We start from the raw sequence: 12480 nt of genomic DNA on the forward strand, positions 1-12480 counted from the left end.
TCCAGAGATGCTGTCTGACCCACAGAGTTACTTGAACTTTTTGCCTAGCAGTCTCACAATCTGGTTGGACCAGTCAAGAAGAAAAGATAATCCAGAACATAACTTGCTGACAAAGGTGCCAGCAATGGAAATATAGTTACTAAAACAGGAATATAATAGTAAGATTAAAGAACTTACCAGTTTGAAGTTTGATCTTTATTTCATGAGGAGTTACGTTGGTGATTATGTGATGTCCCCACCAGTCCGCATGCGCGTCAATCTTCAAAGCAGCGGTGTGAAATCACAGGTAACAGTAATTGAAGTAACATAGTAAGATCAGAAACCTAGAACGCCCAGATGACCTTTGTGAGAGAAGGTTGGGAGTGGAGGGCACATAATTACCAACGTAACTCCTTATAAAATAAAGATCAAACTTTAAGCTGGTAAGTTCTCATTTAATCTTACTATTTTACTTCGGAGTCACGTGAGTGATTCCGTGAAGATTTAAAAGCTCTGTGATTTCATGCCGTGAGAAGCGAGTCTGCACAACCACAACTGCTTCATTGACAGATGAGGGAAACATTCATAATGCATACAGACATGACATAGATTTAAAACATGCTGATGCTGTTTAATGAACAAGTAATAATAATAGTAACACCTCTCATCCGGAGGAAAGCTATAAATAGAACCTAAAATAGAGTTGGCAAATACCCCTGGTCTGGCAATCGGTTATTATAAAATGTTTGGAAAGTTTGTTCGTTTGACCATGCTGCAGCCGTAAGGATGTGGTCCAGCGGAACGTAAATAACCCTTGCTGCTGATGTTGTAGCAGCCCTGGTGGAGTGAGATTTGTAAAATCAGTATCTACTCCTGCATAAATCAAACTTTGTTTTATCACCTGGAGATGGTCTGAACGGATACCTTCTTATAAAGTTTTTTTGTAACTAACAAGCATTGCTAGTTCAGAGCCTCGAAGGCTCTTGGTGACCTTGACGTATTGTTGTATATGTGTGCCCTCACATAACCAAAGGTCCCTGGGTATGCCATGAAACTAGTTTGAGACCCGACGCCCCTTCTGCTCTGCTTAATTAAATCATAAACATAGAATATTATATATATTATTTACAGATGTAATCATCCTGTCCAGTCGCTATTATGTAGCAACTGAACCCGTTGCACTGAAACCAGCGCCACGAGGACAACTACATATGAGAGCCGGCCAAAGCTAAGGATGTAGCTGGAGCCCTCTGGTGAAGTAGTGTTAACACAATGTCAATATCCCATACTGCCCTGTACTTGTCCTGGGAGAACTTGTGTTAAAGATATCCTTTACAAACTCAATATCCAGGGTTGAAACCCGACAGAGTGGGTCCCGTTTGCTGCAGCAAATATGATGGGAAGGCACGTTGGGCACAGTTAATGGCCCTATAACTCAATTATTGTCAAAAGACCATTTAAAAATGAACTCCAAGACGTCAGTAATCTGTACCGTCTCCTGAAGAACTATACTGCTTTTTTGGTTCTATCCCTGCACACTGTAGTGAGCACATACATGGATCGGTGTGACAACCCGATCCGTAGGAGCAGTCTACTCAGAACCTGCAAGTCAATAAATTGATTTTATCATGCAGAGGCTGGTTTCCTGAGCCACAGGCTGAACCAGCAAAGTTTTACGTTTAGAATAACCGTATACGGTTATATTATTATTCCTGACAAAAGCGAGAATCATGGCTACATAGGCCAGACAGCCAGTACAAAAATGTATAACGAGATCTTGCTGACTTTATTTCAAGACCCGATGAGGCAAAATGGAGGAAGACATAAAAGAACATTCCTCCTCCTTGTAGCGAGAATGTATCTTTCGCCACTGTTATGCCACATATTTTTGCAACCGGTGAATAAGCATGAAAGCAACATATCGATATTCGGCGTTTCATCGAACCATAATTTCATAAATATTTTGTGATCCAACACCCATTCTGTGTTGTCATTGATCTGTACTTGATGATACACCGGTGGGAAACGAGATTAGGTAAATTATTACAGGATACTTTTACTTGATTGCACCCATGTGCCTAACATATGCCACCACTATAGTGGATCATGCAGATTATGCACATTCGCTCAATAACCCATAGAATGCACCTAGTGTCTATAAATAGTTGATACCAATAACTGAGGAATTGGCAACTCATGCAAATCTTCTCCACCTCCGAACTAGAGATGACATTTGTAATTTTCCACGTTAGAGCCCTTAGCATCAGTTTGTAATATAACTGAACTTTTACTGACCAAACTACTGGAGCAATGCTGAATACTGTTCGTCCATCATTGTGACTTTGGTAGCTTCAGTTGATAATAGCATAGGTCTGTTAACAATGACCTACATGGCACTTGAGAGGTTGCAACTTTGCACGATGCCAGTTCCCCCACTTGCACAGCCGAATCACAGCTACTATATTGCCAATTACTCTTGATGAATAGAAGGCTGCTTTATAACAACAAGGTTGTTACAGGTTTCTATTAACTCCAATCTCTTGCTCCAGGGCGGAGTCATAGGTTAATTAATAGTTAAAGGTAAATCCCAATGACCAACAAGTCTATTTGGTAACAACTTAAATTCACTGGATGGATGAGGCCCAATTTCACAAATATAGTTTGAGGCTGAAACAGTTGATTTTAGCAAAATACAGTGTTAGAATATCATCCAGACAAGACAAAACAAGTGTTTTGAACTCTGAGTAGTCCAAGCACCGATTTTAGTAATTTAGTAAATACTCATGGTAAATAACTTAGCCCATTTTGCAAAGCTTTACAGTTATCATCACAGTTATCATTGCCCCACTCCTGATAATTTCAAATGTCTCCGGTGATCCTTGTAAATGGGAACTGCATAGAATGTATCTTTGAGATCCATATGAAAATCAGTTGTTAGTCAGTAACAAAGTTTCCTATTCGGAAAGGTTTAAACAGCACATGCGAGTTAAACAACATTCTCCATCATTAACATGTCTCCTGTCCAACCAGAGGAGACAATATTCTGGATTTAGTGTACACTAATATTACTGAAGCCTACAAAGCCTTCCCCCTCCCCCTCCCCCTCCCGGTTCAGTCTGACCACCTCTCTCTGTTCCTGCTCCCCAAATACATACCTCTCATCAGACGTGTGAAACCAACCGTGAGGCCAGTGAAGGTTTGGCCTGAAGGGGCTGTCTCTGTACTACAGGAGCAGTTTCAACAAACAGACTAGAGTCTGTTTGCCACTCAGGCCACCTTTGACTCTCAAGTGGACATTAACACATACACCTCATCCGTTTTGGATAAAATCAAATTCTGCACCGACAATGTCACAACCCACAAACAAATAAAGACCTTCCCTCATCTGAAGCCGTGGATGAGCAGAGAGGCCAGGCTCTCGCTGAAGGCTCGCGATGCCGCTTTTAGATCTGGCGACTCTGAGTGACCCAGCTCATCCAGGGCCAACCTGAAAAAGGGAATCAGGAACGCTAAACTCAAATACAAACGGCAGATCGAGGAGCATTTTCAAAACAACTCCGACCCCAGACACATGTGGCAAGGCATCAAGTCCATTACGAACTACAATAACGTTAATACCTGCCCCCCATTCAACGCCTCCCTTCCTGACGAGCTAAACTATTTCTATCCTCGTTTTGACCGGGACAATAAAACTTCTATGCTCGCTTTGATCCGGACAACAAAACACCAGCCATCAAAGCTGCCCCACCCCCGAATGAACAACCCCTCAGTCTCTCCACCTCTGCTGTACAAGGCGCACTGAGCAAAGTGAATGAGCACAAAGCTGCCGGCCCCGATGGCATCCCCGGGCATGTGCTGGTCAACTATCCCTGGTCTTCACTGACATTTTCAATCTGTCACTGGCCCAGGGTGTCATTCCTACTTGCCTCAAGACCTCAACCATTGTGCCAGTGCCCAAACAATCAGCGTCAGGGAGTCTCAACGATTTCCGCCCAGTGGCACTCACCCCCGTCATCGCGAAGTGCTTTGAACGGCTGATCTTGGCTCACTTCAAAGCCAGCCTCTCTCCCACACTGGACCCCCATTAGTTTGCCTACTGGCCTAACAGGTCTACAGAGGACGCCATATCTGCGGCCCTACAATCTGCCCTGACCCACCTGGACAACAACAACTCCTACATCAGGTTGTTGTTCATCGACCAGCTCCGCATTTAATACTGTCATACCCACCAGTTTGATCACCAAACTCAGCGGACTTGGCATCACCACCTCCCTCTGCAATTGGACACTGGATTTCCTCACCAACAGACCCCAGTCTGTTAGGATCAACAACCTCACCTTCTCCACTCTAACACTGAACACCGGCGTGCCACAGGGCTGTGTGCTCAGCCCTCTCCTCTACTCCCTCTTCACCCATAATTGCATCCCTATGTATGGTTCCAACGCCATCATAAAATTTGCCGATGACACCACGGTGGTCGGACTGACCAGGGACAATAACGAATCAGCCTATAGGGAGGAGGTCCAGAACTTGGCAGCCTGGTGTACCAATAATAACCTCGTCCTCAACTCAAAGAAGACGAAGGAAATCATCGTTGACTTCAGGAAGACCAGAGGTGGCAGACATACCCCCATCCACATAAACGGGACTGAGGTGGAGCGCGTCTCCAACTACAAATTCCTCGGGGTATATATCTCAGAGGATCTGTCCTGGTCCCTCAATACCACCAAACTGATCAAAAAGGCGCAGAAGCTGAGGAGGCTTAAGAAAGTTCACCTGTCCCCCCAGATCCTGTCCAACTTCTACCGCTGTACCATCGGAAGCATCCTGACCACCTGCTTCACGGTATGGTACAGCAGCTGCACAACAGCTGACAGGAAGGCACTGCAACGAGTGGTGAAAACTACTCAGCACATCATCGGTGCCCCGCTCCCTGCCATGGATGCCCTCCATCGCAAACGGTGCCTGTCGGGCCGGGAAAATCATCAAGGACCCCTCTCACCCTAACCATGGACTATTTGCCCTCCTCCCATCAGGGAGGCGGTATAGGAGCCTCAGGTCTCGCACAAGCAGGCTGAGGAACAGCTTTTTCCAAAACACCATTACCCTGCTGATCTCAGAGTCCCGACGCTAGCTATCTTCTATACTGTCCTATCTGTATATATTTATTTGCCTATGCACCAGTTTAATTCATCCAAATTGCACATATTGTTTAACCAGTATTTTTATTTTTACTATCTTGCACTCTGACCAGATGCTAAACTGCATTTCATTGTACCTGTATTCGTATTTGTGCAACGACAATAAAGTTGAATCAAATCACAATGAACAGGCCACGCCTGCCATCATTCCATGCTGCCTTGAATGACAACTCTGGCTCGAACCTGCCTCTAAAGGCAACTCTGGCCATAATTCTGAGCTTGCCTCGAAAGACAACTGTCCATATTTCCGATCCTGTCTCTAAGGCAATCCTGGCCATAATACTGAGCCTGCCTCAAAAGACAATTCTGACCCTAATTCCAAACCTGCTTGGAATGCTAGTATTGTGCGGTTTTACATGGTTAGATGCCGCTAAGTAGATGACAATGCCTTAACCATTTGTGTGTTGTACAGACAAGTGTAAATATTACCAATTTGTAAGTGGTCCACTTACCCCATGTTTCGGAAGTGCCAGACCCACCTACGTGCCTGGTCAACGTAATAATAATAATAATAATAAAATAATAATAATAATAATAATAATAATAATAATAATAATATATCTTTATTGTCATTGCACAGAGGTACAACAAGAGTTGGAATGCAACTTCCATCCGATGTAATAACTTAATTAGCTAAAAATTTAGACACCCAGAGAAACAAGATTAAAAAAAAAACAGTTAAGGGAGTATAAAGTGCAAATAGGTCTGTGCCGGTTCGATGTGCTACGTGACCATCCGAGGGAGACAGTTCATGGAGGGGCACTCAGCAGGACCGGTTCAGAGCAGCTATAGCTCTGGGGATGAATCTACAAGATACAAGATACAAGATACAAGATACATTTAATTGTCATTTGGACCCCTTGAGGTCCAAACGAAATGCCGTTTCTGCAGCCATACATTACAAACAAATAGACCCAAGACACAACAACACAACATAATTTACATAAACATCCATCACATCATTGTGATGGAAGGCCAAAAACACTTATCTCTCCACTGCACTCTCCCCCCCCACGATGTCATAGTCAAAGTCAAAGCCCCCGGCTGGCGATGGCGATTGTCCCTCGGCCATTAAAGCCACGCCGGGTGATGCGAGGTCGCACACCGGGTCTTGCTGTTAGAGCCCCCGGCGTGCGCTCGCAGAGTCCCGAGGCCATTCCAAGCCTCGCGTGGTGGTGCTGTAAAGGCCCCGCTCCAGGAGCTCTTCAACCCCGCAACTCGGGCGGGGGAAGTCGCCGTTGCGAGAGCCCTGAAAAGCGGTCTCCCTCCAGGGAGCCGCAGGCTCCCGGTGCCACCGTCCACAGACCTGCAGTTGGAGCCTCCGACTCTCCGGTAGCAGCAGCAGCAGCAGCAGCATCAGCGCTCCTCCACCGCTCCACCCGCTCCGGACTCGGCCAGCCCCGCGACGGCGACGGTGAGTCGTAGCACCAGAGTCCCCAGCTTCTTCCTGTTGGAGGCCGCTCCTCGTTGCGGCCCCAACGACAACGGAAACCCGACGAAAAAAAGGTCGGGTCTCCAGTGCAGGGAGAGATTTAAAAAGTTTCCCCCCCCCTCCCACCCCCCCCCCCCCCCCCCCCCCCCCACACACACACACCCCAACAAAAATAACAAAAACTACATTAAAACACAGACAAAAAATAATAAACCGCGGACAGACTGCAGAGGCCGCTGCTGACGAGAGTCGCGCCGCCCACCGCCCAATCTGTTCCTAAGTCTGCAGTTGCGGGCGTAGAAGACCTTGTAACGCCTGCCGGATGGTAGAAGTTCGAACAAACTATTGCAAGGGTGTGAGGAGTCTTTCAGATTCAGATTCAGATTTCAGATTCAAACTTTATTGTCATTGTGCAGTGTACAGTACAGAGACAACGGAATGCTTATGAATGCTTTATGAATGCTGACGGCCTTCCTGAGGCACCATGTATTGTAGATGCCCTCCAAGGCTGGTAACTGTGTCCCAATTATCTTCTGCGCTCTGTGGACCACCCGCTGAAGAGCTCTTCTCTCCGCCTCCGTGCAGCTGAGATACCACACAGAAATGCCATATGTTAGGATGCTCTCTGTGGTGCAGCGGTAGAAGGTTGTCAGCAGCTGTTGGGGCAGACCAGTCTTTTTCAGTGTTCTGAGGAATAACAGTAGTTGCTGTGCCTTCTTGACGGAGTTGGTGGACCATGTGAGGTCCTCCGAAATGTGTGTGCCCAGAAACCTGAAGCTGCACACTCTCTCCACACTGTCCCCGTTGATAAAGATTGGAGCGTATTCCCCATTATGTGACGTTCTGAAGTTGATGATCAACTCCTTGGTCTTAGAGGTGTTTAGAGACGGGTTGTTATCTGAGCACCAGTCCGGCAGGTTCTGCACCTTCACTCTGTAGTGTGTTTCATCACTGTTGGTGATCAACCCGATCACCGTTGTGTCATCTGCAAACTTGACAATGGTGTTGGTAGCGAATGCAGGAACACAGTCGTGTGTGAAGAGGGAGTGGAGCATGGGGCTCAGTACACGGCCCTGGGGTGTGCCGGTACTCAGGATGATAGTGGAAGACAGGTGCGGACCCAGTCTCACATGCTAGCGGTCGCTCAGTCAGGAAATTTAGGATCCAGTCGCATATCGACGAGCTGAGGCCCAGCTGGTGGAGTTTGGTGGTGAGCTTGGTGGGGATGACTGTGTTGAAGGCAGAGCTGTAGCATATGAAAAGCATCCTCACGTACGTGCCCTGTCTCTCTAGGTGAGTCAGGACAGTGTGAAGAGCCAGAGAGATGGCATCCTCTGTTGATCTATTTGCCATGTATGCAAATTGATGAGAGTCCAGTAGGCAGGGATGCTGGATTTGATGTGTGAGAGGACCAGCCTTTCAAAGCACTTCATGGTTACTGGTGTTAAGGCAACCGGACGGTAGTCATTCAGGATGCTGATTTTTCTCTTTTTCGGCACCGGCACTATGGTAGCTGACTTCAGGCACTTGGGGACCGTTGCCAGAGATAGAGACAGATTGAAGATCCTGGTGAATACCTCAGCCAGCTGTTCAGCACAGTCCTTAAGTACCCTTCCTTGGACTCCATCCAGGCCTGCTGCCTTGCGTGGATTGATCCTTCGCAGAGCGCACTGTACATCCTGTGAGCTCAATGTTAAGATCTGTCCCTCCACCATGGCCGGGGTTATTCCACTCCTGGTGGTGTTGCCAGTTTCCAAGCAGGCAAAGAAGGTGTTTAGTTCGTTGGCCAGTGTGATATCACTGTGGGGGCAGGCGGGGCTGCTCTTGTAGTCAGTGATGTCCCTGACACCCTGCCACATGCTTCTGGTGTTCGCGGTATTGAAGTGGTCTTCCACCCTTTGCCTGTAGATGTCTTTAGCCCTTTTGAGACCTTTGTTCAAGTGTGACCTGGCAGAACTGTATGCTGAAGTGTCACCAGATTTAAAGGCATTGTTGCGTGCCCTCAGCAGATTCTGTACCTCCTTGTTCATCCACGGTTTCCGATTTTGGAAAATCTTTATTTCCTTGTCCTTCCTTCCAGACCATCGCACATGCCCCATCTACACAAGTCTCACCTGCCCCTGCCTGGCCCTTCTTCTATCTATCTATCTATCTCTCTATCTATCTATCTATCTATCTATCTATCTATCTATCTATCTATCTATCTATCTATCTATCTATCTATCTATCTATCTATCTATCTATCTATCTATCTATCTATCTATCTATCTATCTATCTATCTATCTATCTATCTATCTATATCTATCTATCTCTATTATATATTAAAACTCTGTGGCTGCCGCCATCCGTCCGTCCGGCTGCCTTTCTGCCTTTTGATTTGTTTCCATCGTGTGATGTCACAATGCCCAATGCTCGCAGATGTCCAATCGGGATGGATCCATTTACATATGCCTTTGCACCAGCCCCAGCCCCTGGTGAACGTTCCATCGTGTGATGTCACAATGCCCAATGCCCAAAGACATTCTTGCCATAGGGTTAGGGTACAGAGAAGGTTAACCAGACATTCCTGGGATGTCAGGACTTTCATATGAAGAAAGACTGGATTGACTCGGTTTGTACTTGCTAGAATTTAGAAGATTGAGGGGTGATCTTATAGAATCTTATGTTTCTATGTTTCCCGCTCCTCACCCCACTCCCTCTCCCACCGATCCCTCTCTCCCCCACCACCCTTCACTCTCTACCCCACCCCCTTCCCTCTCCCCCCACTGCCTTTCCCTACCCCTCCCTCCCCACTCTTCCACTTCTCTCCCCCATTCCCCCTCCACTCTCCCTCCCCACTCTTTCCCCTCTCTCTCCCCCCACCCCCTCACCCCTTCCCCTCCCTCCTCCACATCTCTCTCCCCATCCCCCTTTCTCACCCCCTACCCACCCGCTCTCCTTTTTCCCTCCCAAATCTGTCCTGTATCCTCCTCCTCCTCTCCCCTCCCTCACCTCTTCTCACCCCCCTCCCCCCCACCTGTGTGTTTGGGGGGTGTTTAATGTGAGTGTGATGCCGCAGCCCCCCCACACCCCCCCCCCCCCCCCCCGGAAACGCCATTGGGGAAACAGACCCCAACGGGTCTGCACTCGGTCTAGTTATATATTAAAAGTCTGTGGCTGACGTCCGTCCGTCTGGCTGGCCTGCCTGACTTGTGGTTGTCAGCCTTTAATTCGTTGCTATGCCGAAACCAGACGCAGAATCGCTGAGATCTTTTCCATTTCGGTAGAGATTTCACTTTCCATTCCAAGTATCCACTCCTGATTCAATTTTGTCTTGTTTATGTACACATTTTTAATCAAATTCTTCTCCCCCCCCCCCCAATTATTAAAAAAAAAACTGGAATGTGGGCGAAGCTTCCATCGTGTGATGTCAAAATGCCCAATGCTCACAGATGTCCAATCGGAATGGATCCATTTACATTTGCCTTTGCAGCAGCCCCAGCCCCTCCCCCCCACCCCCGCAGCCGGTGTCGAAGTGCGTCATCATATATGTGGGAATAGAGAATGGGGATTGGGGGTGAAAGGGAGTGGGAAACAGATGGACTGTCCCTACCCCTCCCCCTTCCACTCTCCCTCCCCAATATTTCCCCCCTCTCCCCCCCCCCCCCCCTCTCTCCCTCCCTCCACACTCTTCCCCTCCCTCCCCTACCCCCATCTCCCTCCCCCCCTCCCCCACAACTTTCTTTCTCCCCTCCCCATCCCTCTCTCTCCATCCCCCATCCCTCTCTCCCCCTCCCCCATCCCTCTCTTCCTCCCCTTCTCCATCTCCCTCTCCTCACCCCTCTACCTCTCCTCCCCTCCTCTTCCCACCCCATCCCTCTCTCCCCACCCCTTCCCTCCCCCACCCCCTTCCCCCTCCCCACTCTTCCCCCTCCATCCACACTCTTCCCCCTCTACCCCCTACCCCATCTCCCTCCTCGCCTCCCTCCCATCTCCCCCACATCTCTCTCTCCCCTCCCCCACCCCCTCTCTCCTCCCCCTCTCCATCTCCCTCTCCTCAGCCCTCTCCCTCTCCCTCTCCTCCCCCTCCTCCTCCCACCCCCATCCCTCTCTCCCCCCCCCTGCCTTCTCTACCCCACCCCTTCCCTCTCTCCCCGCCCCCCTTCCCCGGATATTTGGACAAGAGACTCTGGAAACAAGAGGGAATCCGGTGAATGGGATCAATCAATCGAGCAATTCCTGTGCACAGGACTCGGGTAAGAATATTGACTATTACTATTACTCGGGCGATTGGGTTCTGTTGGACGGGAAGGTCTGACAGGGATGGGTAACTGGAACGGGCAAAGTAAGGGCCCGGGGAAAATGGCTCAAACTGGTGAAGAGCCGCACATTCCGCCTGATAGTCCATTGGGGCGGATGTTGCACGGATGGGGTGAGGGGGGGACTCAGGGTAAAAGTAAGAAAGTCATGATAAAGTATTGTTACTTTGAATGGCCAAAGGAACCCATAAGAGGAAGGGGTGAATGGAGGGACCAAGGTTGGGGTCCCCTGGGAAATAAAGAACAAGGATCAGGGGGATGGCACACCGGGCCATCCTGGTGTTATCATTGTCACAAAGAAGGACACTTTAAAAGAGAATGTCCAAAGATAAGGCATGAAGTACAATCGCACACACTGATGGAGGGATAGGGGGGTCAGGGGTTCCCCTCCTTGGGGTGTGTAGGACGTACACGGGAACCCTTGGTAAACTTAAAATTAGGTCCCCAAGGAGAAGACACGGTATTTATGGTGGACTCAGGGGCGGAAAGATCAAGTGTAACCAGGATACCGGAGGGAATGGGATTAGGGGAAAAGCAAGTCAACATCTCTGGAGTAGGGGGAAAGGTAATGACAGCTCCCGAGATAGAAGGAGTAATGGTAAGATATGAAAATCGAGAGGCCATGGAAGACTTAATCCTGGTGCCCCAGGCAGGAATTAATCTGATGGGAAGGGACTTACAAGTTCAATTAGGAATGGGCACAGCTCCCGTAGGTGGACAGATTATAGTACAGCTATATAAATTGACGACCGAAGATGAAGAAAGAATAGTCTCACAGGTGTGGGCAAGAGAGGGAAATAGGGGAGGGCTAAGAATACCACCTCTGAGGATAGCCTTGCGAGAAGGAAGTGAAGTAGTACAAGTAAGACAGTATCCGATTTCAATGGAAGGAAGGAAAGGGCTGCAGCCAATTATGGAAAACTTACTGAAGGATGGAGTATTGGAGAGTTGTATGTCCCCCTACAACACGCCAATACTCCCTGTAAGAAAGACTGACGGAACGTTCCGACTGGTCCAGGACCTAAGAGAATTGAATAGGGTAGTTAGGGCTCGACACCCGGTAGTCCCAAATCCTTATACCATAATGGGACGTATACCCCCTAACCATAGGTGGTTCAGTGTGGTAGATCTGAAAGACGCCTTTTGGAGCTGCCCCCTGGCTGAGGAAAGTAGAGACCTCTTTGCATTCGAGTGGGAAAACCCAGACACACTGAGGAAGCAACAGTATCGATGGACTGTGCTCCCTCAGGGATTTACTGAATCCCCGAACCTGTTCGGGCAAATATTAGAACAAGTATTAGAGGATGTTCCCAGGACCTATGGGACACAATTATTGCAGTACGTAGATGATTTGTTACTCTCAGGCGGAGAAGAAGAGCCAGTAAGGGATGCAACCATAACCCTCTTAAACTTTTTAGGGGAAAAGGGATTGAGAGTGTCCAAAAATAAACTACAATTTGTAGAACAGGAGGTTAAATATCTAGGACACCTGATTAGTGATGGGAAAAGGAGAATAAACCCCGAAAGAATAGCTGGGATCACCGGGCTGCCGATGCCAAGGAACAAAAA

Source organism: Leucoraja erinacea, chromosome 16, assembly GCF_028641065.1.
Source record: "Leucoraja erinacea ecotype New England chromosome 16, Leri_hhj_1, whole genome shotgun sequence".
Classification (NCBI taxonomy): Eukaryota; Metazoa; Chordata; class Chondrichthyes; order Rajiformes; family Rajidae; genus Leucoraja; species Leucoraja erinaceus.